The sequence below is a fragment of the Stenella coeruleoalba genome, assembly GCF_951394435.1.
Source record: "Stenella coeruleoalba genome assembly, chromosome: 20".
Lineage (NCBI taxonomy): Eukaryota > Metazoa > Chordata > Mammalia > Artiodactyla > Delphinidae > Stenella > Stenella coeruleoalba.
In genome coordinates this window covers 20,512,930-20,536,790 of record NC_137166.1, presented here as the reverse complement: position 1 = coordinate 20,536,790, position 23,861 = coordinate 20,512,930, and the positions used below count along the sequence as shown (strand labels likewise).

At 42.0% G+C, this 23,861-nt stretch overlaps 1 long non-coding RNA gene across 2 annotated transcripts in view; it reads right to left on the bottom strand.

Annotated features, from left to right (window-relative positions):
- Window positions 1-2,038: 2,038 nt before the first annotated feature.
- The window catches only part of LOC307178589, a 606,421-nt gene continuing 584,598 nt past the window's right edge, over window positions 2,039-23,861 (bottom strand). The window contains exons 9-13 of one of the 2 annotated variants that reach the window (XR_013825234.1): window positions 14,885-14,998; window positions 13,039-13,100; window positions 11,872-12,294; window positions 8,830-8,873; window positions 2,039-2,524 (exon numbers count right to left, since the gene is read on the bottom strand). This is a non-coding gene — a long non-coding RNA (uncharacterized lncRNA). The remainder of the gene's footprint in view (window positions 2,525-8,829; window positions 8,874-11,871; window positions 12,295-13,038; window positions 13,101-14,884; window positions 14,999-23,861) is intronic. The other variant, XR_013825235.1, reaches the window with a different exon arrangement.

The following is a 23,861-nucleotide window of genomic DNA, read 5'->3' as shown; positions in this document are numbered from 1 at the left end:
AAATTGGGAGGAATAAAACTAAACCTATGCTTTTTAGGAGCCAGAGTCAATAGCGTCATAGTCACCACCCAGGTTCCCTGGAATACTGGCCACAGCCATTCATTCACTGGGGTCAGGTTTAGTGTTGTCCTGCTCCAACAAGTGGGTTCCCCGCCATTAGTTATGCTACTTTTTCTCAGGCAAATAAATAATCCAGAATGAAACATTTCTCCTGCCACCACTTTTATTTCTGCATCTCCCTGGGTTATTATTTCCATGTCTTTAAAAGCAAGTAGTAGTACAGAAGTTAATGGAAGCCCGAGCATTGAGCAGGCTTCTAGAACTTCCACGTTTATAATAAATTTTCCACAATGTTTGTGGATGGTCACCTACCATTCTCATCAGTGAAACTACTGGGACTTCAAGTGAAGGTTAGACAGCGAGGGTGAGTCTCAAAGCTCTGTATTTGTGTGTGTGTGTGTGTGCATGTGAGAGAGAGCACGTGCATATGTGCGTGCAATGAAATACTTATGTGAGAGAGGGAACTTGATAGGTTCAGACTTTTCTCTAGCTTATTTGAACTGTAGGGCCTGCTTGGTTTTGAGATTGTGCTTAGAATTCTATTAAATCGATTACATAAACTCAGAGCATATGGTTCCACAGTCCTCTGTTAAATTTATGTTGTTTTGCTAATTTGTCTTTTTGCATCGTCAAAGGTATTTTAGTAGAAAGGAATATCAAATCTATATAGTCTGTGGCATTGCTTAGCAATACATATTCATATTTTGTCTATGCTGTGGAAGAATTTATAAGTCACAGAGATTATCTGATCTTCAATAGTTTGAGAGAACCCATCAGTGAAATTGCTTGCCACATTAAAGCAGTACGCTTTCATTTTCTTCTGTGGTTACTCGTCTATGCAATTAATTAGCGGGACTTTTTTTTTTTTTTCCTGGAGCCAATTTCAGTTATTTCTATTTCTTTCCTAAATAATTGATTTTATCAATAATTTTATCATTGTGTTTACCTCAAGTTGTGCACTATAATTGGATTCTCTTATTTTTAAACGTTCTCTGTATTTGCAATTATCCAGTATCTCTTTAATTTTCCTTAAGGGTGAATGGTGATTCCTTTTTTTTTTTCTTTAATAAGATTATCGGAAGTTGATCTAGTTGATCTATTTTATTTACTCTTGATATTCTATGACACAGGGGGCATGGGTGGGGGGAGAAGGGTTGGACACCATTTCCTGCAATGATCTATTTCTTCTATTTATAATTATTTTCTATTTCAATTTCTTTTTGTTCCTATTTTCATCATTTGCATTTACCTAGTCTCCCTAGGTTAGTTTTGGGTTCTCAGTCTAACATTTTAAAGAGACTGTTAGCTTACTTTTCTTACTTCCTATGAAATAAGGAATTGATTTACTATATGAATTTGCCTTGGAGTAAAGCTTTAGCAGTATAACATGTGTTTAAGATGGTATATTCTTACCTTTATTTTCTCTCTAAGTAATTAGCAATTGACTTCCTATTATTCATCAACCCAAAATTGTTTAGAGAGAAATTTTACTGTTTGTTATTATTTGTTTCTTTTTATTTTTGATTTGTATTTATCCGGCGTTACATTTGGAGAGTTGATCTTACAAAACATCTGCTTTAAGGAATTTACTGTGCTTACTGTTGTGGCTCGGAATAAGATATAATTTTATAAATCTTCTGGTGAAACATTTTAATATATGAACAGTCTTATTACTTTAATTTGTCTATGTACTTAGTTATTTTAGTCTGTTTTATCTGCCTCGAATAAGAGAGGTGTGTTACTGTCTCCCTAAAGCAACATGTTTCCTTAGATTTCCCATTTTATTTCTAACGTTTTTAGTTTTATGTATCTTGACGCTATGTCATTTGGCAAATGAATTTTCATGGCTATTTTATCTTTACCATGGATTGTAAAATGACACTCTTTGTCTCCTTTAATATTATTTGGCCTGGAATAAAGTTTGTTGGAAACTAAGGTTGTCAGTGCTGCTTTCTCTGTTTTTGCATTTCCTCAGTAGTATATTTTGCAACCAATATTTTTCAACTTCTTTGGCTTTTGGTTTAATGTAGCCTTGAATGGGATTTTACTGTTGAACATAATAGGAGAAATGTGGTCTTCTCAATTGTTGGAAAATATTGTTAATCATACGGAATCTTTTACAATGATCTAAAAATGCTGACAGACACCTTTCATCGGCAGCCCGCACACCCCTCTCCGTGTGGTTTCCTCTGGGAAGCAAAGCTGTGAACTGTCAGCCCTTCATTTCACTCCTGGCTACCGGGTGGAATGTCTTGGTTAAGCAAGCATGCCTCTAGGCTACAGAGTCAGCTCTATGAGAACACAGGTAAAATGAGAGGTAAATAAGACGTTACTACTAGGTAAAATCTCAGAGCTTACAATAATACTATTACCTGTTGGGGACCTCGCTACGTATTTTTCTTCCCTCTGCCATCTTCTCCCGGACTCTCAACGGGGACAGTGGAGCCATAACAGCATTGTGTTGCTATGGGGATAAAATATGAGAAACTCATGTTACAGATTTTAGATAGCATCTTCCGTCCAAGACAGGTTAAGACAAGGGCTTTGCCCGTCTACAAGGCCATGGGAGATATCAAGAGTCAAGTCACTATATGACTCCTACATGGCAAGTTACTATTATGTCCCAGTTACTATCTACCAAGAGATCTGCTCCAAGCACTTTGTATGTACTTAAAAGGACTGTGCCTCAGTTTTCTTATCTGTAAAACGAGGATTAAATGAGGTAATGAGATGCACATGAAGAGTTTGCTCCCTTGGCCATCTTGTTTTATATCAACTTTCATACTGTTACCATTACCTCTCTTAACTTTATTTTATTTATTTATGGCTACATTTTGCTTATTTTTCCCCAGTACTTTGGAAAGAACTCATCCTTTTAAAATTTTTGCTTTGGTTGACTTTTATAGATTTGGATCATAATTTTCTCTGACCCGTAAGATTTAATATCAACCCTCACCCTCTTGTACGCTGAGCAATTGAAACTGTTTTATTTTTCATGTCCCCTTTATAAATTCATTTCCCATTATATTAGTACTGTATAACTGAGAATTATACTTTTCAGAATTATACTGGTATTTACATTCAAGTTGAAAGGCTATTTCCAGCTTTTGACTTTATATTGTTTTCTTTTCTCACAGTCACACTTAATGCCATGGTTTTCCCATTCTTGAGTCACAAGTTTCAAGTCAGTTTCTCTGTTGTGTACAGATTGTATTCAAGCTCTTTTTCCCTCAAATAAGATTTTATTGGTAACATATTTTGGAAGTTTTTCAATTTCAATATGCTTTTTGTTTTGTTTTGTGTTAGTGTAGGTTTTTTTTGAAGTTTTGGGTTTTGTTTTTGTTTTTTGTCGTTGTTTTTGCCTTCACCCATAAATGGTCATTTAGTTGGTTAGAACACTCTTGGGTCACACGCTTTTCTCTGAAAACACTGTACAAGTTGTTCCATTTTCTGGCATTTACTCTGCCCTTCTAGGTATAGATCTTTTTTTCATTATCTCTTTTTACAGTACAGTGGCGATATTTGATCTCCATATTCAGATCCTTTCGGCTTCAGAAAATTGTATCTAATTATACCCTTGATGATTGTTTTCTTTCAATTGCTCGCTTTTAATCTTTAGAAATATCTAAAACGCATGTGTGTTATATCCATTCTCTGTCTCTTCATCCTTTTCTCATCTTTTGCTCTGTATTCCTCTGACATGTATTGGCTGTTCAATAAACAGTCTTGAAGGAAAGAAAACGAAGGAGGGGAGGGAGGGAGGGAGGGAGAGTGGGAAGGAAGGATCCAGTTTGGAGACATGTTTTCAAGTTTATCCTACTCAGCTTGGATTTGACTTTCTCATCATTTCTGTCTTCACTGTGGGTAGTTACTGGTTCACCTCCCTACAGCTGAGTGTTAGCTTCCTTGGAACTTATATCACTCACTCCATTGTTCTCATATCAGTCTGTATTGTAGTTGTTTCCAAAAAGGCTTCCAAATAGTGTTTCGGGGTCCCAACTTCCTGTATTTCACCAAACATTCCATATGTTTCGCTCCACACCCAACTTGTATACATAGCAGCTTATCTTCAAGGTGATGTTATTTCTTTCTTTGTTCTGCACTATTTCCCAACCACCCCCTTTGACTTATATTTTTTTATAAAAGTTTTTGAGTGATGCCACATGGAATTGCTAGTCTGTAACAGGTGTTCTTCCATTCAGGTATGGAGGGACCAAGGTGAGATCATCCCCTACTCCATCTGTTTGGTTCTCTGACACTTGAAACCAATGACTCAATAAAACATAGGAATCACCTGTATTGTATGCATTGCTGCCAGGGCTTTCCTGTCTTTGCCCCGGTACAGCCCTTTCCCTGTAGGGGTGATGGCCCCTCAGATATAAGGGAACTCTGTCTGTCCTCACTGATTGCTTTCATTTATTTATTATTTATTATGTCTGTAAGTAGATATCGGTGGGACTAAACAAGACGTAGGAGAGTCAACTGTCCCTGTCAAGAACAAGCGCTTTAAATAAATGACTAAAACTACTTTCACGATTGGTATAAATCCTGGGTCTCTGAGCCAGGTAGAGACAGCGTGACACTGTGAGTGCGTGTGTGCGTATGTGTGTCTATGTGTCTGTGTGTATTGGATGAAATGGAAAATAAATTTTACCCTACATACTTCCATGCATGCAACATATAGCACTGTAATGTATTACTGTAAATAAACAGTAATATATTACTGTAAAATATAGTACTGTAATCTCTTGTTTTTCTTTTTCTCCACTTTTAATTTAGCATCTGTTAATCCCAGAATATATTTATTCTGATAAAAAATTAACCTGGACTGTTAGCTCCCTGAGGACAGGGACTATGTACTTGGTTCACCAGTGAATCTGATGGCCAAGCCCATATAAGATGTTGACTGAATCAACAAGTGATTAAATAAAGGTTGGGATGAACCAGATCCACATATTTTTTAATATCATGGACAAAAATCTCCATTTCTTTCTACTTATTCTATTTATTTTAGTTTACAAATATGTTGCTCAAATTTTTAAATGAGAAAGTTAATCCTACCAGCATCTGGCATATGGTAATGATTTTAATGGAAATTTTTGGTTATTCCTCTTTATAAATTGCAATATTTCCATTTCGCATGTGTGATGATAAAAGTGTTAAAATTCACAGAATTATCTCACATGATATCAAGAAGTTTGGTATGCACATTAAAAAAGTAGCAAGACTGGGACTTCGCTGGCGGTCCAGTGGTTAAGACTCCGTGCTTCCAATGCAGGGGGTGTGGGTTTGATCCCTGGTCAGGGGAAATAGGATCCCACATGCCATGTGGTGCGGCCAAAAAAACAAAAAGTAGCAAGACTATTACGGTTTAAAAAAAAAAAAAAACTTTTTCTTTTTCATCAGAGTCATTAAAGGACATTTGGAAAACAAGAGAAGAAAATATTCCCATGATCCCAAGACTGAAGTGGTGTCACTAGTAACATCTCAATATGTTTCCTTCATATCGAGGCGTGGTTCAATGAGGCGCCTCATGCCTGTGGGTGTGAAGTGTCCCACCAGCCTAAGTCTAGTGGGAGGGTCGAATGGTGGTATTTAGGAAGAGGCATGGAATCTGCAGCCCTGCAGCTGAGACGTTCCCTTTATCATTCTTTCCCATTTTGAAAAATAATTGCTGCTAGCAAAAACCCTCCACCGCTCTACATCCCACGGCAATCAAAGGGAAATCAGATGAGGGGGCAGAAATGAGAGGAAGCTGCATGGGACAAATGGGAGATGTGGTTGCACGTGGCAGGGCACAGAGGAAAGCAGAATGCCCTTCAAACAGGGTTTTGTAACAACTTTGTTATTCACATTCTACCAATTTAACAGTTTCTAGTAACAGAAACTTGACAATTCTGCAGCTCACAATTACGGGCCTGATCCATGGAAATGTTACCTTAGGGCAAAACTATTATGTGTCCAGAGGGCGTGAGGAGAGAACTTGGCTGGCAATAATGAGCCATCTGAGCAAAAAGATAATTCTCCTAGTAAATACGGGCTAGACCTCTTACTGTGTGTTACTAATAAGAAGTTGCAGCTTTTTATTAAGGCGCTGCTTTGCAATATTCAAAGGTTATCTGAATCGTGGGCATGCCAGCCATCTAGAAATCTCTATAAAGCTTTCACTTCAGATTGGGCTCAACCACGCTAACCCATCTGTTGAGGGCCATTGTTAAATCCTAAATTAGATCCCACCCTTCACCCTCAGATTCCATACAACCTGGACTATTAATTATAGAAATCCAAGTCAGGCCCAAACCTATGGGATACAGGTGTAAGATTCTGACACCCAATGTAGACAGAGCAGATTCAACACCTGTCACTCGCTTCACAGAAAAGGGCTCTTTCCAAGGCCTTCCTGTGTGAGTGTGTGCCGAGTTCTACGTATTTTTAGACGTAATTAGTGGTGTTTACTTTTCGTGGTTAAACCTTTCAGTATGTATTATATGGCATTTTGCTTCTTTCTGTTCACTTAACACATGATCAAATAGCTCCATTTATTAAATGGGCTTCAAAGCCATCGTTTTAATTACTGCAAGATTCCCCATGCAATGTACACACCATCATCTCTTTCCTCCACCTGTGGAGATCTAGACTGAAGAAGCTGCTTTGTATAATCCCCATGTGAAATACTCTCTGGAAAGGTTTAATGATTCATGCAAAGGGTTTAGACTTTTTGATATTGCATGAAGACAGATATCATCCATTGAAAAAAAGAAATGTACCGATCAGAATTCTGTTTTATGTTGCTATTTTTTTTTTAGCACAACCAACCAACTCTCTATTCTTCTGTTTACATAAAATAGCTACTTATAGAGTATAGCGATTACATAAGCAGCTACCTCATATAAAGATGCCAGGGGATCGGGTACCACGTCAGAAAGGGGTCTTAAGTCATAAAAGGGATGGCCCCAGCCACACACACTTCTCCTGTGGTTAGTTATTGTGTATTTTAATTCCTGACTCACATCAAGATGTTTTCTGAGAGGACCCAGTCCTGGAAGCTGGATGGAAGAATTGAAGATATTTGGGGATGAAGAGGGAGGCTCTAACCAGAGACTGTTAGGCCTCCTCTTTTCAAAACAACAAGAAATGATGACTCTCCTCCATCATATATAATTTAGCTCTGAGGTTTGGAAATTTCTGAGTAAAATGAATAAAAAATAAGATGTGCAGTCATGTGAAATACCTTTGGTTAAGCTGCCCTGAGAATGACTAAATTCAAGACACAAGTGTTGGGGGGGGAAGGGTGAGGGTAGACACATGCATTTAATACGCAGTACGTACAGATAGTTCTCCCCTACTCCAGACAAGGGAGGGTGGGTCAGCAGGGGGCGGCATCTTCCCTGAGGGGGAAGAGTATTTTATTACAGACACTGTTTAAAAGGGCAATTATGTTATTACTTTAAAATTTTCTATCCACAACACACCCCCCTACTACCTGCACTCAGGGCAGACCACTCCCATCTACCCAACCTTGGCGTGCCACCAGCTTTCAAATACAGTCCCTTATTATCCTTACGAAACAAAATCAGCCGGATTAGTTACTAACCCCATTTCAAGGAGAGGAAGCTGAGAGTCTGAATTTAAACGACTTGCCCTTGGTCATACAGCTAATAAGAGGTCCAGTCAGGATTTGAACTCAGAACATGCTGACTCAAAAGCCTACCTCCTCTAAAATATGCTGACTGCACAGAGCTGATGGCTAGAGCTTTCATTCAGAGATAAAGAAGAAGCAAGAAGCGTGAGAGGGGAGAGAAAGAGACAGCGCTACAGAGTCACTGCTTTTATAGTTTTTGGCCTAAGATCTTTCCCTTCTTACCTCATCATATTGTTTTCTTCTGGTTACCATCTATTGTGGGCTGAACTGCGTCCCTCCGAAATTCATATATTGCGGTCCTAACCTCAAGTATCTCAGGATGTGACTATATTCGGACATAGGGTCTTTAAAGAGGTCATTAAATTAAAATGAGGTCATTATGGTGGGCCCATTCCAGTATGACGGGTGTCCTTGTAAAAAGAGGAAATTTGGACACGGACAAGTCACTAACACAGAGGGAAGCCCATGTGAAGACACAGGCCACATCTACAAGCCAGGGAGAGAGGTCTCAGAAGAAACTGACCCTGCCGACACCATGATCTTGCACTTCCGGCCTCCAGAACCTTGAGAAAATAAATGTCTGTTGTTTAAGCCACCCAGTCTGCAGTATTTTGTTATGGTAGCCCGAGCAGACTAATATACCATCATCAGACTTACATGGAGGCTGCACTTTGGGGGCCGGGGGTGGGTGGTGGGGCGGTGTGCCCCATGCTGAGACCCCACAAAGCCACTCTCTCAGTGTGACCCATTAGCTGGGTTCATTTAGCTCCACAGGAACTGGTTTACAGGATCAAGCCAGGACACACATATGTGTAGCCAAGGGAGCGATGGGGTTGGCTTCCAATTGACATTCCTATAAGGGTGCTACCCCACCTTTCCCTTTTGTCAAACAGATATTTCCCAGAAAGCTGTATTAAATGTGCACTGGCAGAGATGACCCCCATTTGGTAGCTACTGAATCAGGGCCTTAACCAAACACGAAATGACAGAACGGTTTCCAGAGGAGGATTGCTTGAGCCAACTCAAGGCAAACACAACGCATTCTGGCATTGCTTTTGACAGACGGAAATAAAACAAACATTAGCAAATGGATTGTAGCTAACAATATGCAAAATTAAAGAAGGTACCTTTTTAACTTTGCCTGGGAACCCACTGGCTTTTCTTAAAAAATCTGCAGAAAGAAAAAGACAGAATTGTTAATCTCATTACACAACCAGTTAGCACATGCAAACAAGGGGAATTATAAGCCTTTGCATTCAGGGGAGGAAACGGATATCTGACACATGTATTTATTAAGGAGACTGGACTGGAAAATAGTACTGCTGTATTAATCAGAAATGGTGTAGAAAATACTTAAATAATACAACAGAATGTGCACAGACAGCATAAGCTGCTTACAAACGGAAGCCTCAGGTCTAAGTATTTTTATTTGAAGATTAAATTTTCAATTAATTTTTTTCAGCTTGTAGCCATCTCTTCCAAGCATCACTGTTAATTGCTATAAAACAACGTCTCTCCCTGTTTGAATTCTGGACATGGAGGCCAGAAGCTGTCAGCCATCTAGTGGGCCTCGGAGTATCAGGGCGGAAATCAAAACCACTGGGTAGAGGCTGAACCAGTGTATCAGGGTCGAGAAGCCGACTGATCAGTTAAAAACCCCTTTCTTCATTTGCTCAGTTTTTCAAAAGTTACATTTATAAGCTCTAGCGTGTCACTGAAGAGGGCAAATAGAAGCTTTCTATTATTGGGAATTTCCAAATATCCCAACCTCAGGGGGTCTGTGGCAGACCAGGGTCTATATGCACACTCAGTGGATCAGCGGAGAAGGGACCACTTGCATCCTTCTTCTTTAGAATGAACAGTATACATGTCCCTGGCTGCAAATGAGCATGTCCACTTCTGGCGGGTTCACTGGTGCTGGAGCTCTCTCTTCTAGCTAACACTCTCATTGTCTGGGATGATGGGAAACAGGAGTTAGAAAGCAAGTGTGCTTAAGACTTGGGGTCGGAAATAGGGTTACACCTTGAGTCGAGGACAGGATTAGAATGAAGGTTTGGGGTGTAGATACGTTCACATATGTTTGGGCTTGAGAGTCAGATTTAAATTTGAGGATGATTTGAAATTGAGAATAAAGGAGAATAATGGCACTGAGGATCAAATGGGTAGCATTATGTTTAAGTTAAAATAGTCCAGTGTGAGAAAGATAACATGGATGTTTTAAAATAAGGCAAATCTAATTTTATAACCCAGATCCATCACTTAATACTTATGTAATCCTGTATAAGTCACCTAAATTCTCAGCCTCAATATTTTCATCTGTAAAATGAGAAGAGTGTCTATGTTGTACCTTCTTGAAAGAAACAGTAAAAAATAACGGATAGATGATAGATTAGATCGATTTTGTTCCCCTTGTCCAAGGGGACATCTGGCATTGCTTGGAGACATTTTTTTTTTTTTTACATCTTTGTTGGAGTATAATTGCTTTACAATGGTGTGTTAGTTTCTGCTTTATAACAAAGTGAATCAGTTATACATAGACATATGTTCCCATATCCCCTCCCTCTTGAGTCTCCCTCCCTCCCACCCTCCCTATCCCACCCCTCCAGGCGGTCACAAAGCACCGAGCTGATCTCCCTGTGTTATGCGGCTGGTTCCCACTAGCTATCTATTTTACGTTTGGTAGTGTATATATGTCCATGCCACTCTCTCGCTTTGTCCCAGCTTACCCTTCCCCCGCCCCACATCCTCAAGTCCATTCTCTAGTAGGTCTGTGTCTTTATTCCCGTCTTACCCCTAGGTTCTTCATGACATTTTTTTTTTTCTTAGATTGCTTGGAGACATTTTTGATGGCCACAACACGACTTGGGCGAGGAGAGCTACCAAAATCTAGTGACTAGAGGTTCAATATTCTGCTACACACCCTATAAGCACAGGACATGCCCCTGAGAATCACCCAGCCCAAAATGTCAATGGTGCTGATACTGAAAAGCCCTGGATTTGATACAGGTCAGCAGATGATGGAAGACAGGTAAACAGCTAATGAAGAAATTGATTTTGGAGATTTACAGGTCATCAATCCATAGATAAATCGATTGATCGATAGACGAGAGATATTCTGACATGGGAGACGCTCAGCATTCAACAAATGGAAGGGACTTCTGATGAAATCTGAAGATTGGATGAACACCATGAGGGTTAGGATAAAACAGTGGGTGTGGCTAAAGGTGAAACGATATATTAGCAATGAAATCGTGTCAGCCATCACGCTAAGTGTTTTGTATTCTTATCGCATTTGAGATAGGGGTTCACCCAATTCTATGACTAGGGTTACTGTTAGAACTATGGATCAAGTAAGGGTTGGGATCAGGGCTGGAGCTGGGGAACAGCCCACTGCAGGCCCTTCCCAAGGAACAGCCAAAGCTCACTCATTATTTTGGAAACATGCAGACAGCCCTGCCAGCGCCAACTATCCTAATCTGAGGCAACTGCAGTTCAAGGAGACGAGAGAGGCAGGGCCTGCACAGGTCAGGCTGATGTGACACGCACAGGTATGTGATGATGTGACACGCACGGGTCAGGCTGATGTGACATGCACAGGTCAGGCTGATGTGACATACACAGGTCAGGCTGATGTGACATACACAGGTCAGGCTGGCCCACCCACAACTGATAGAAACTACAGCACACTGATGACCCAGTTCTACACCAGTCTTTGTATCCAAGTCCATGAGGAAGGAGCCGGAGTAAACTGGAGGGATCTGGGTTTCATGCAAAGGGAGAAAGCTACAGCGTTCCAATACTAAATCTACTTTGAGAACAGGCAGCGGTTTGTTCCATACGTATTAAGAGAATAGGAAGTTTCTGAGGTTCAAGTGCTCTACTTTGTCCGCAGGAGCGGCAGGCAGCTCCGAGTCTACAAGAGGGCCTTGGAGGGGCCCTGGGAGCACTGGCCACCTGTAGGCACATCTTACCCTCAGGAAGTGGGATCGGCATAACCACACCAAAGTTTCAAGAAGACAGATGTGGAATGTCATCCTACAGAAGAATGAAGAGACCTAAAATATTGCACAGTGGCCTGGCTGGGGAAAGACTGCTCGAACAGAACGATAACTGACTGAATGGAACGTGGCAAAGGGGAGAAGAGAGGAACAGACTTGACAATGACTCACCTGCAACATCCAGGTGGAGGGTCACTGGATCTGACATTAGCAAACTGGTCCATAAATAGCATCGCCAGTAAGTGGGTGGTTTGGTTCACAGGCCACCTGAGCGGCTGTTGTGAAACACCCTTGACACCATCCATCACCCAATGTTCTTATCCAGGCACACCCGGAAAGTGGGTTCCTGGTTATTCAGCGCAGAAAGTCAAAGCCCTGGTGGGGCAACAAGAGCCTCCTTGTTCCTGGGAAGAGCAGCTTCTTCATATAAATTATAGACTGAAAATTGGTTTGAACACGTCTCTTGAATCTAATTTCCGGGGCAACTCCCTGTGGGCTCGATTTCCTCCCACGTTCTGCCAAAAAGTCTTGGTGAAAAAGGAGACGTCAAAGTCTGAACCACGCCAACTTTGCTGTTATACTCCTGATGGGTTTCTAAGAAAACAAACAAACAAAAACAACTTTAGTGAAGTAAGATCTATATATCATAGTGTTTACTCATTTTAAGTGTGCAATTCAATGATTTATTTTCTAATTAACTTACATAGGGTGCAACCGCAACTACAATTCCATTTTAGAACTCTTCTATCAGCTCAAGAAGATACTTGTGCTCATTGGCAATTAACCCCCGTTTCCACCTCCGAGCCCCAGGCAACCACTGATTGCCTTTCTGTCTCTACAGATGTGCCTTTCCTGGGCATTTCATGTAAAGGGAATGATCGATTGTGCAGTCTTCTGTATCTGGCAGCTTTCAACTAGCACAATGTTTTTTCAGATTCGTCCATGCTGTAGCGTGTATCAGTACTTCATTCCTTGTTATGACTAAATAATATCCTCTTGTGTGGGCATTCCATATTTTGTTTACCTGTTCATCTGTTGAAGGACACTTGTGCTGTTTCCACTTTTCGGCAATCATGAATGGTACTGCTATGAACTTTGGTATAACCTTTTGTGGGGCAGTGTTCTCATCTCTCTAGGGTAGATACCCGGGAGTGGATTTGCTGGGTCACTTGGTAAATTTATGTTTTCCCTGGTGGTGCCTTGAGCAGCCAGTGACCCAGCCTCCTCCTTGGCATTGTGCAGGGTAACAATGGGGGTGCCTGAGAACTTACCAACTAGATGTTCATAGCATTCATTCCCTAGGAGATTCCCTGTTAGGACTTGTAAAACTCTACCTACCTTTAACTTGAGGGCTGACTCACAGTAGCCATGTGAGGGTGTGATTTCAACACGATGATTCTCTAAAATACAAAAGACATGAAGGCATCTTGAAGACTTGACATCACGTAAGATGATAATGTCATATTGCTGCCATCATTAGTATTAGTCGCTTATCATCTGCAGTTTGAAAGGATGGGGTTTTAAGCTCTATGTGGTAGGATCAGGAAGCAGCTAAGATCTAACGCAAAGAGCCCTTGACTCTGACGTTTGGTCCCATCACTTCCACTCCCAGTGATGGGAACTTCCTTACAGTGATTTGCCCTTCCAAGTACTTGCTTCACTTTGAAAAACAGGGCCACCAACCTCATCTCTCAGAGGTTCCACAGGATTAAACGAATTGCCGGCACATTCAATCCTGTCCCATGGGGCTGTTGGGTGGTTAAATTACTTGACCCTAACTTTAACCAAGAAAGGTTGTGTATCTCAAAGAAAACTTCAAAGAACTAAAATACGTTGCAAGATGGGCTGCCTAAGATTCTGAGACCAATCCTCCAACACCAGTTGGGTGTCCTACAACTTAATTCTGACACCATCTACTTGGAAACAGTATCAGTCCTACAAGACTGCCCCCAGCCCCTTCAGATGACAGTCATAAGCCCAAGTTGTCATCTGTTCTTCTGACTGACCAGCTATAGAGAGGAGGTTCCAGTGACCGCCCACTCCTAGGGTTTGGTTAACATGCTACAGCAGCTCACAGAACTCAGAGAAACATTTACTTACTAGATTACAGGTTTATTATAGAAAGACAGAACTCAGGAACAGGCAGATGGAAGAGATGTATAGGGCAAGGTACGTGGGAAGGGCACTTAGCTTCCATGCCCTCTCCAGCCTGCCTCCCTCCCGGAATCTCCACCTGTTCACCACCCAGAAACTCTCCAAACCCATCCTTTTGTTTTATATAGAAGCTTCAGTACACAGGCATGATTGATTACATCACTGGCCACAAGTGATTGACGTCAATCTCCAGCCCCTTTCCCCTCCCGGGAGATCAGCGGGCCAGACTGGAAGTTCCAACCCTCCAATCATATGGCTGGCTCCCCCAGCAACCAGCTTTGGGCTGCCAATCATCTCCCCCCAGCTTCAGGGGATTTACGGAAGTCACCTCATTAACAAAACCTAGGTGTGGTTGAAAGGGAACTGTTATGAATAACAAGATACCCATTTCACCTTCATGAGTCTGCAGCCATTTCGGGAACAAAGGACAAAAGACCAAATATTGTAACAAAAGATACGCCCACTGTTCTTCCAAGGGTTTGGGGAGCTTTGAGCCAGAAACAGAACAAACACCAAAAGTATATTTCTTATTATAAATCACAATATCACACTGCTTCATTTTATTCACTTATTCATTTTCTTTCTCTAGGGGATTTATTTGTACAGTATTCTGATATCTCTCTTTTAAATAGAAATAAACAAAAATAATAACACAACACATTGATAAGGCCTTTTTGAAATATGCATTTATATCAATTAGATCATTCAGACGATTTAAACCTGTGGCTCTCAAGCCTGGCTGCTCTTCACAATCACCTGAAGAGTATTCAGTCACACTCAATGCCTGGGCAGCTGAGAGAGGTTACAGGACTTGCCCAAGTCATCCATCTAAGTTGTGATGCCACTGGGATTTGAACCCAGGTCTCTAGCTTCAGTCCAGTACTCCATTTCCTACACCATATTTTCTAGAAAGAAAATTGACCTAGAGTTTAACTAAAATTAACTTAAGTGGATGCAAGTCCTGGAGCGGAGAAAGGAAAATTTGAGCCCGTGGCAAAAATATACGGACGAGTGGCAATAACACACTCACCGGAACAGGCCCACAGGAGAGCCTCATCTCACCTGGCCCAGCGTGTGCCGAAACCAGGGCCTGCTTTGTTATAAAACTGCTTGCTGTGAAGAAGTTCAGAGAGAAGTGGAGGTTCTAAAGGGAGAGAGAAATCTATAAGCAAGACTACTGAGATGGTAAACTCCCAGCTCAGCAGTTCAGAGACAAAAACAAAAAGGCTCTGTGGGCAGGTGGGTACCTTTATTATAGTAACCAGCTCTGGGCCCAAGAAGCAATGAGGTCATCAGGGTTCCTGGGATGCCCTGAGGGAAGTGAGTAAAGAAACATGTAATCAGGTGACACCCGGGGGTGGGGGCTACCAACTTAGGGCCTCTCTGCACCCAAGGCCCGAGGAAGTTTCAGCCAACTTGGGAATCATCATGGATTGATGGTGGAGATGCTGAACTGGAAGGGATACACTTGAAGAATGAGAAAACTCACAAGAACAGAATGGGAGTTCAAGATCATCAAGACAAGCCCCTTGTTTTACAGGTTAACGAGAATGAAGACCAGAGAGGGGCAGTGACTTGCTTCAAGGCCACAGAGCTAAGTGGATGGCAGGTCCAAGCCTCCCTGCCCGGTGCTTCTTCCACCATTAAAAACCAAACATGAAAACATGGGCAAAACACAGACAAGCTCCAGTGATCATCAGGGAGAAGAGATTTGGGGGGCACCCCTGTATGCACTGTCACTCTTCTGCCCCTCCACTCCCTCCTCCAGCCCTCTCCACTCTGCCTAAGGAGGGAGCTGCCACTTTGGTTTCCACTCTGTGTTACAGGGATCAAGAGAACACTATTGAAAGCTGGTTTTACTCTGCCTTTGCTGTGTGTCTTGGGGTTAGTCACTTCATCGCTCTGGGCCTTGGGTTCTCCTTAAGTAAAATGGTATGTGTCAAAAGACAGTTCTAATGATACCCATTATGCCTGGTCTACTCTCTGAACCAGACTGGCAAACTACAACCGATTCTGGCCCACCATCTGTTTTTGTAAATAAAGTTTTATTGGACCACAACCACATCCAATCATTAATGTATTCTCTATGGATGCTTTTGTGCTATAATGGCAGAGTTGAGTAGATGCAACAGAGACCCCTGCCTGGCCCGCCATGCTGAAAATATTAACTAGCTGGTCCTCTAGAAAAAAAATGTGCTGATCCCTAAAAAACAAACACTCTGCCTACTACCTGTGACATACCCACATACATATATACACACACATCTACCATATATTTATATATTGTCCAGATAATTTTTCTGCTTATGTGTTTGCTTTTAGAAGGAAAATATTTCAAGCATATAGCTAAATATGAAAACAAATGCAATAGATGATCATCATACACTCCAAGGTTTTTTCTATTTTTTTTAAATTTATTTATTATTTATTTTTGTCTGCGTTGGGTCTGTTGTTGCATGCGGGCTTTCTCTAGTTGCAGCAAGCAGGGGCTACTCTTCATTGCAGTGTGCGGGCTTCTCACTGCAGCGGCTTCTCTTGTTGCGGAGCACGGGCTCTAGGCGCGTGGGCTTCAGTAGTTGTGGCATGTGGGCTCTAGAGTGCAGGCTCAGTAGTTGTAGCACGTGGGCTCAGTAGTTGTGGCTTGTGGGCTCTAGAGTGAAGGCTCAGTAGTTGTGGCGCACGGGCTTAGCTGCTCCGCAGCAGGTGAGATCTTCCCGGACCAGGGATCAAACCCATGTCCCCTGTATTGGCAGGCGGATTCTTAACCACTGCGCCACCAGGGAAGTCCCCACCCCTAGTTTTAACCGATGTTAATATTCAGTTAGATTTTTATGTTTTCAAAATACTGTATCATAGTAATCTATACTTATAACTAATCTTGAGTTCTTTTAGAAGAAGGAAGAAAAGACATACTCACATGTACCTCGAGCTAAATAACCTGAAGAGTTTAGCACTGTTGTAACATGATTACTGTCATTCTATTTTTGGTTTTTCAGATGGGTAAAAGGGTCTCCCTTATGAGCTCCATGGTCTAAATTACAAGGCACACATTTTACCAGAGATTAAGGAATGAGTTTTTTGAGTTTCTTCAATCAAACAAATAGTTTAATATTAAAGTAAAATGGTATCTGGCAACTGATCCACTTCGCTGTACAGCAGAAACTAATAGAACATTGTAAAGCAACTATACCCCAGTAAAGTAAAATGGTGATTTTAGTTAGGACATTTAACCAGAGCTATCTTTTTTTAAAAAAAAAAAATTATTTATTTATTTATTTATTTTTGGGTGTGTTGGGTCTTCGTTTCTGTGCAAGGGCTTTCTCTAGTTGCGGCGAGCGGGGGCCACTCTTCATCACAGTGCGTGGGCCTCTCACTGTCGTGGCCTCTCTTGTTGCGGAGCACAGGCTCCAGACGCGCAGGCTCAGTAGTTGTGCCTCACGGGCCCGGTTGCTCCGCGGCATGTGGGATCTTCCTGGACCAGGGATTGAACCTGTGTCCCCTGCATTGGCAGGCAGATTCTCAACCACTGCGCCATCAGGGAAGCCCCAAACCACAGCTATATTAACTAGCAGTTCTTGATGTACTGTGCTTAAATGCTAATATAAATAGGGCAAGATTTAAAGAAAATAAAGCTTGAGATTGAATTGAATGCCCGTTTCTATCCATGCTTACCCCTAATCCAGTTGATGAAATCTTAGTCATAGGAATCAGTCTTAAGAGGAATGTCCTTTTATAATCACTATTTCTTTTGTTAGAAAAAGCAAAACCTTTGAGACTTCTCTGGACGCCAAGGTTTACACAACTTCATTTGAAGTCAAAGTCCCTATAGCCATTTGGTTCCCTAGTGACCTGGTCCCAGCTCACATATAACCAAGGATAGACATTTGTTTCATCTTCTTTAGACATGACAGAGATGGAAAGGGAGGTTTCTGCCTCTCTCATCTGACTTCATCAGCATCATTGTTTGCCTTCCATAACCTCGTAACATTTCTTCACTGTATTCGTTATTTGTCCTTTTGAGGCTCTTTCACCGTGTGTGTGTGTGCGCGTGTGTGTGTGTGTGTGTGCGCGCACGCACGCACACATGAGTAGTACCGTCATTCTAATCCTCTTTCAATCCCTCCAATCAATAACAGGGCTCTATATGAGAGAACATAAACTAGCACTGAGGGCTCACCTTTGAAAAATCTCCCTGACCAATGTCCCTCTGATACAGAGCTTAAGGATGTACCAAGGGGGAAAGTGGGGGAGGGAGAAATTAGGAGATTGGGACTGACATATACACACTACTATATATAAAATAGGTAACTAATAAGGACCTACTGTATAGCACAGGGAACTCTACTCAATACTCTCTAATGGCCTATATGGGAAAAGAATCTAAAAAAGAGTGGATATATGTATATGTATAACTGATTCACTTTGTTGTACAGCAGAAACTAACACAACACTGTAAATCAACTATACTCTAATAAAAATTAATTTAAAAAATATACAGTGAAGGGGCTTCCCTGGTGGCACAGTGGTTGAGAGTCTGCCTGCCGATGCAGGGGACACGGGTTCGTGCCCCGGTCCGGGAAGATCCCACATGCCACTAAGTGGCTGGGCCCGTGAGCCATGGCTGCTGAGCCTGCGCGTCCGGAGCCTGTGCTCCGCAACGGGAGAGGCCACAACAGTGAGAGGCCCACATGCCGCAAAAAAAAAAAAAAAAAAATATATATATATATATATATATATATATACAGTGAAATTCAAATGAGCACTTCATATAATTAAGCCTGCTATAGAAATACATATTTCTTCAATTCTTCAAATCTGTAGACCAGAATAACATGAAATATATTTAACATCTTTCACATGCAGAACCACCAACCAAAAAAAAAAAAAAGATGTTTCTGATAAAGCCAGACATTTTTTTCTTAAATTTTAGACCCGAAAGTTTGCTAGATTAGCACGTAGTTATACAGTCGTTAAAGTAAGCTCTTGAGACAGAAATATACGTTCGTTTTACGACAGCTAGCTCAGTCTGCGCTAATGACGCCACAACGCAAGGGGGGCGGGGCATGGCCAAAATCTAATGTTTCTGCCCATCTTCCCAATTCCACTCTGTGGCACGCTTGTCTCACGGGTGTCCTTCCTCTCTCCAGACTGAAGGGCACAATGTTTTTAAGCTTTGGGATTTAACGTCTCTGCTTCAACCTTCAGAACAGCTCTCCAACCACTCTGAAGCCGTCCCAACCTCCCAAGCTGGGAGCCAAGAGTGTGCTTGACACAGAACCCAAGGGGACCTGGGAATGGTTCATAATGGAAGATTCTCAAATATATCATATGTATCTATTACTAGGAAGATTAATAATGATAAGAATGCCCCTTCTCAGTGCAAGACTTTTCTCTCTTGATACTTAACCTACCCCGGCGGGTGAGGTTAAGCTATGCCCCTTAATGAGGGACTATTAAGACACCTATAATTAAAATGACTTTTCTCCCGAGTGCTCAAGGAAAATTACATTTTTTCCCCTTAACAATTATAAAAACAAAATAACGACAGCAAATTTGAAAAAGGTAATGTCCCTCCCAATTCCACCCCCTCAAAAAGGCATAAAGGGATGGCTTCAATGCAGAACTGTCATACTTGGGAGGCACAAGGACACCTGGAAAATTTACTCAAAATGCAGGTCCCCAGGCCCAATTCACAATAAACTCCGCTACTTGAGATTTGGGGTCAGGCTCAGGATGTCACCTTTTAATAAAAGCCCAGGCAGTTTGGATACTCGTAGTCCGGAGACTACGTACGCTTTGAGAAACACTGCCACGTATTCAATACTAGTCTTTTTTTCTTATATAATATATATCTCCCAATCTTCCAATTCTGTGTTCTAGCTTCTTGTTATCCAGCACATATTTATTTACACTACATTTGTTCTTCATCCTGGTGAAATTTAAGAGATCAGAATTTAAATCCCCAAGCCTCTCTTAAACAGCTTTATTCAGATACTTTCTTATTAAGGGGCCAGAGGGCAAGGGCATATTTACAGTTTCCACTGTGTATTGCCAGATTGCTTTCTCCTAGTGTGGAGAAATTTATATTTAAACTGGCAGATTAAGAGGACCCAATATTCACCATAACGTCACCAGCAATGTGTATTTGAATTTATTTTTACTTTGTTCTGCTAATTTAGTCAGTGTAAAATGGTATCTCAAGGTGGATTTAATTTGCACTTCTTGCATTTCTGGTGAAGATTAATATGTTTCCCTGTGTTTCTTTGCTATTTATAAGTTTCCCAGAGTTACAGTTAAACTTTCGAATCTCTCGTCACATTCAGGGCACGGCTTTTTGCTTCTTTCTTTGTTGTCAAGGCAACTGAAACTTAACAGAGACCGAAAAGCCAGTGATGGAGCGGGGACTCTGGCTTGATTCAGCATCCCAGGACATGCTCTTGGCCAAACTACCTTCTGTCCTGAGGGTCTTAAGGCAAAAACTTCCAGATGGGAGGAAGACAGGGAAAAAGAAGGTATTCCAAGTCAGGTTTCTGGGGAAGAGACTGTGAGACCGAGATCTGCATACAGGAGATTTCTGGGGGAATTTTCTCAAGATTAAGACCTGGAGGAGGTGACAGAAGCTGGAGCCGGCCGAGGGAGGGGTTCAGCAGTTGCCATCTCAGCCATGGCCCCGGGGATCACTAGTACTGAGATGACACTTTAGTGTTGTCCTGCTTTAAGGCAAGGGTTCCAGGACTTTCTTCCCGCACATGGACCAGTCCTCTGATGCAGGCTGCCCCAGGGAAGGCATTCTGAGCTTGGATGAGGTGACTCTCTTCAGCAGAAGGCAAATCCCAGAGGGGCACTTGGCTGTGAACTGTCAGCCACCAATACTACCAGCAGCTGGGGGGGATGAGAGCTGAGTCCTGAAGAGGGAATCTGGGTGACGTGTCACAGTATCCCCTGCCTAAGGACTCTGACGTTGGTTGAAACACTATAGTTTCCTTTAATATGTGCTATCATTTTAGTTATCTACTGATGTACAACCATCTCAAAACTCAGCCTGAAACAAACAAAACATTTCCATTTTGCTCATGATTCTGCAAAAAGGGCTGGGCTCAGCTGGGCAGTTCTTCTGCCAGTCTTGCTGATGATCACTCATTGGCTGTATTCTGCTGCTGAGAAAGCTGTGGTGGGTCTCTCTCCAGGGAGTCTGAGGGCTTCCTCTTCTCACTGTGGTCTCATCAATTCCAGGTAGCCTCTTTACATGGTCTTTCCAGCAATGTAACCGGTTTTCTTGCATGGAGACTTAGGGCCAGTTCCCAGCCTAAGCCTTTAGAGGAGGGCTTCTCAACCTTGGCACTATCGACAATTGAGGCTGGATCATTCTTTTGGGGGGAGGCGGCAGCAGACACCTGTCCTACGCATTGCAAAATGTTTAGCATCATCCCTGGTCTCCACTCACTAGATGCCAGTAGCACTCTTCCAGTCGGGACAATAAAAAAAGTCTCTAGACATTGCCAAATGTCCCTTGGGGAGTAAAATTGGTTCCCGTTGAGAATCACAATTTTAGAAAACCTAACAACTTACACTTTAGTATTCTTGGAAGTTCTACCACATTCTATTGGTTAAAACAAGCCATAAACACAGCCTAGATTCAAAGCACATGGATACCAGGAGACCTGGCTCATTGGGGGCCAACAATGTAACAGACCGCCATGATTCTGTGAGGTTCACATTAATATTTCCATATCATAATGTGACACTAAGGCTCATTCTTTCAGATCCACACAGTCAGAAAGTCATAGCACCGAGATCCAAGCCCAGGTCTGCCTGACACAAAGCGCATACCCTCTCCACCACCTTGAATTGCCTACAGCAGGTTTCAAAAGGTTATTCTTAGAAATGAACTACCCTCAATCTTCTAAAAAACCATGTTAAAGAGCAAGGTTTTACTTGGGTTTACTTACAATTAATGAAGAAAACATTAATCACTTGAAGTGCTATTTTGGAGCTCATGAAACTGAAATGAAGCGCAATATGAGATGTTCATTTATTTCCAAGGGGTTTATTTTGTTAACATTCAATCACTCAATCCTCTTTGCCTTATTTATAGTCTAAGTATGCTTTTTTAATAAGTAAAATCTTATTTGGAGTGATACAAGTAACAGCCTTCTTCTCTCCAAGATGCAGGGGGTAGAGGTTGTGGGCAAAGCCAAGACGTCCCACTGGACACCCCCTTCCACCCAGGGCAGAGTTTCTTCAAGGGTGGTCTACACTGGTGTTCCCCACTTAGAACTGTAGCCTCTTACAAGACCCCAACTCCTGCCAGGGTACGAAATGCCTAGACTTAAAGCTTAGCTCCACCACTCACTGGCTACACGGCTTTCGATGAGCCATTCAAACGTCCAGAGCCTCAGTTTCCTTGTCTATAAATTGGGTGAAACCCTAGCCTGGAGGATTTGTGTTGAGAAAATGAAATGATACACGGACATGTGATCCCTTTTCCCATCCCTTCCTGGGAAAAAAGGGAACTGCAGTGGATGCAACAGACACAACCAAGAGAAGGTCTTTTTGACTTGAGAGCAGATTAACCCAAGTCTCTTCTTTATCAGATGGGAAGCCCAGTGTAGAAGAGGAGGCTATCAGTGGATTAGGGCACATTCTATGGTCCCTAGGATTTGTGGATCCTGTGCCATCGCCCCTCCCACCCATGAAGGGAGCAGACACATAAAAGGCAAAAATAAAGCATGAATACTGTTCCTCCTCTATACCTCTCCCACCTTAGCAGACAGGACATGGAAATTGAAGGGAAAGGAAAGACCAGAATGAAGACCATTCATCATTAGATACAGTAACCACTACCTTCCCAGTATTTCTCAAAACATATTCTGTGAGTTCTTCTCCAAATTGCATACGTTACATTTATTATAGAGAAAACTCTCGTATCTGGAATGCTCAGGACCCTAACGTTCTAGTGAGCTGAAATGTTCTATTTCACAGGGAGGCACCAGATCTCTCATACACGGAATTCTAGTTTCCAATGTTGGGACATGGCAACAGGTTTTTTGATCAAAGTTTTCATCAAATATAATTTAATATTTATCCAAGGGCTTCTAAGGTACAGTAGTATTTTGTATTGGCTCCAGGAAATAATAAGAAACATCCACTGTCTAAGACTTGAGGGTTAACATGTAGATTACTGGAGGTTTCTCATTTATACTTCCTTCATAGTTAAACCAATCTGGGTTGAATTCTAGCTCTAGACTTACTAGCTGGCTGTACTTGGGCAGGATAATCTCTACAAGCCTTAGTTTTCAATCTGTAAACCTGTAAACTTTCAATCTGTAAATATAATGGTAATTGCCTTAGGGAAACAATATGATAATTATTGTAAAGTGCTTGGCACAAAGCCTCACTCAGAGTAAGTACTTAGTCAACTTTACTCTGACTGTTCTCTCTTTTGGATTCTATTTCAGCTGCATGAAAAATAAACATGCAGAGAAAGAACCAGGAAGCACTATGGAACACCTAACGGTCCTCGTGCAGGAGATGCTGACAAAGCAAGTGACGGAGGTTTAGGGGATGGGAAGGCGACTTGCACACCTGCAGGGCACACACCCCGTCTTGTCTAATCACCATGGCCATCCTGTGGTTGGGAATGAAGGCTGATTAGAGAGGAAAACTCAGGAGGCCACTCTAACGGAGGGGTAAAATTTCCCAAGCCCGTGCCAGGGAAAACTGCTGTTTGGATGCAAGAGTCCTGTAGCTGGACAGTCACCGGTGTGTCTCCAGTGCTGTGGTTCAAGTGCTCACAGCTCAGCCCCAGAGGGCCTGCCTGCAGTGAGTCAGGGAAGGACATTATGAAACTCCTGCCCGTGCCTCCTTATGTGGTCCCAGAGATACACGCAGGCTTTCCTCTGCCATCAGTCACCCCTGGGCATCTAAAAGGCACAGCTGCTTTAGTCTAAGAGATGTTGCCTCAGCTACTGAGCCTCATCACTCATTCAATTTTTACTTGGATAATT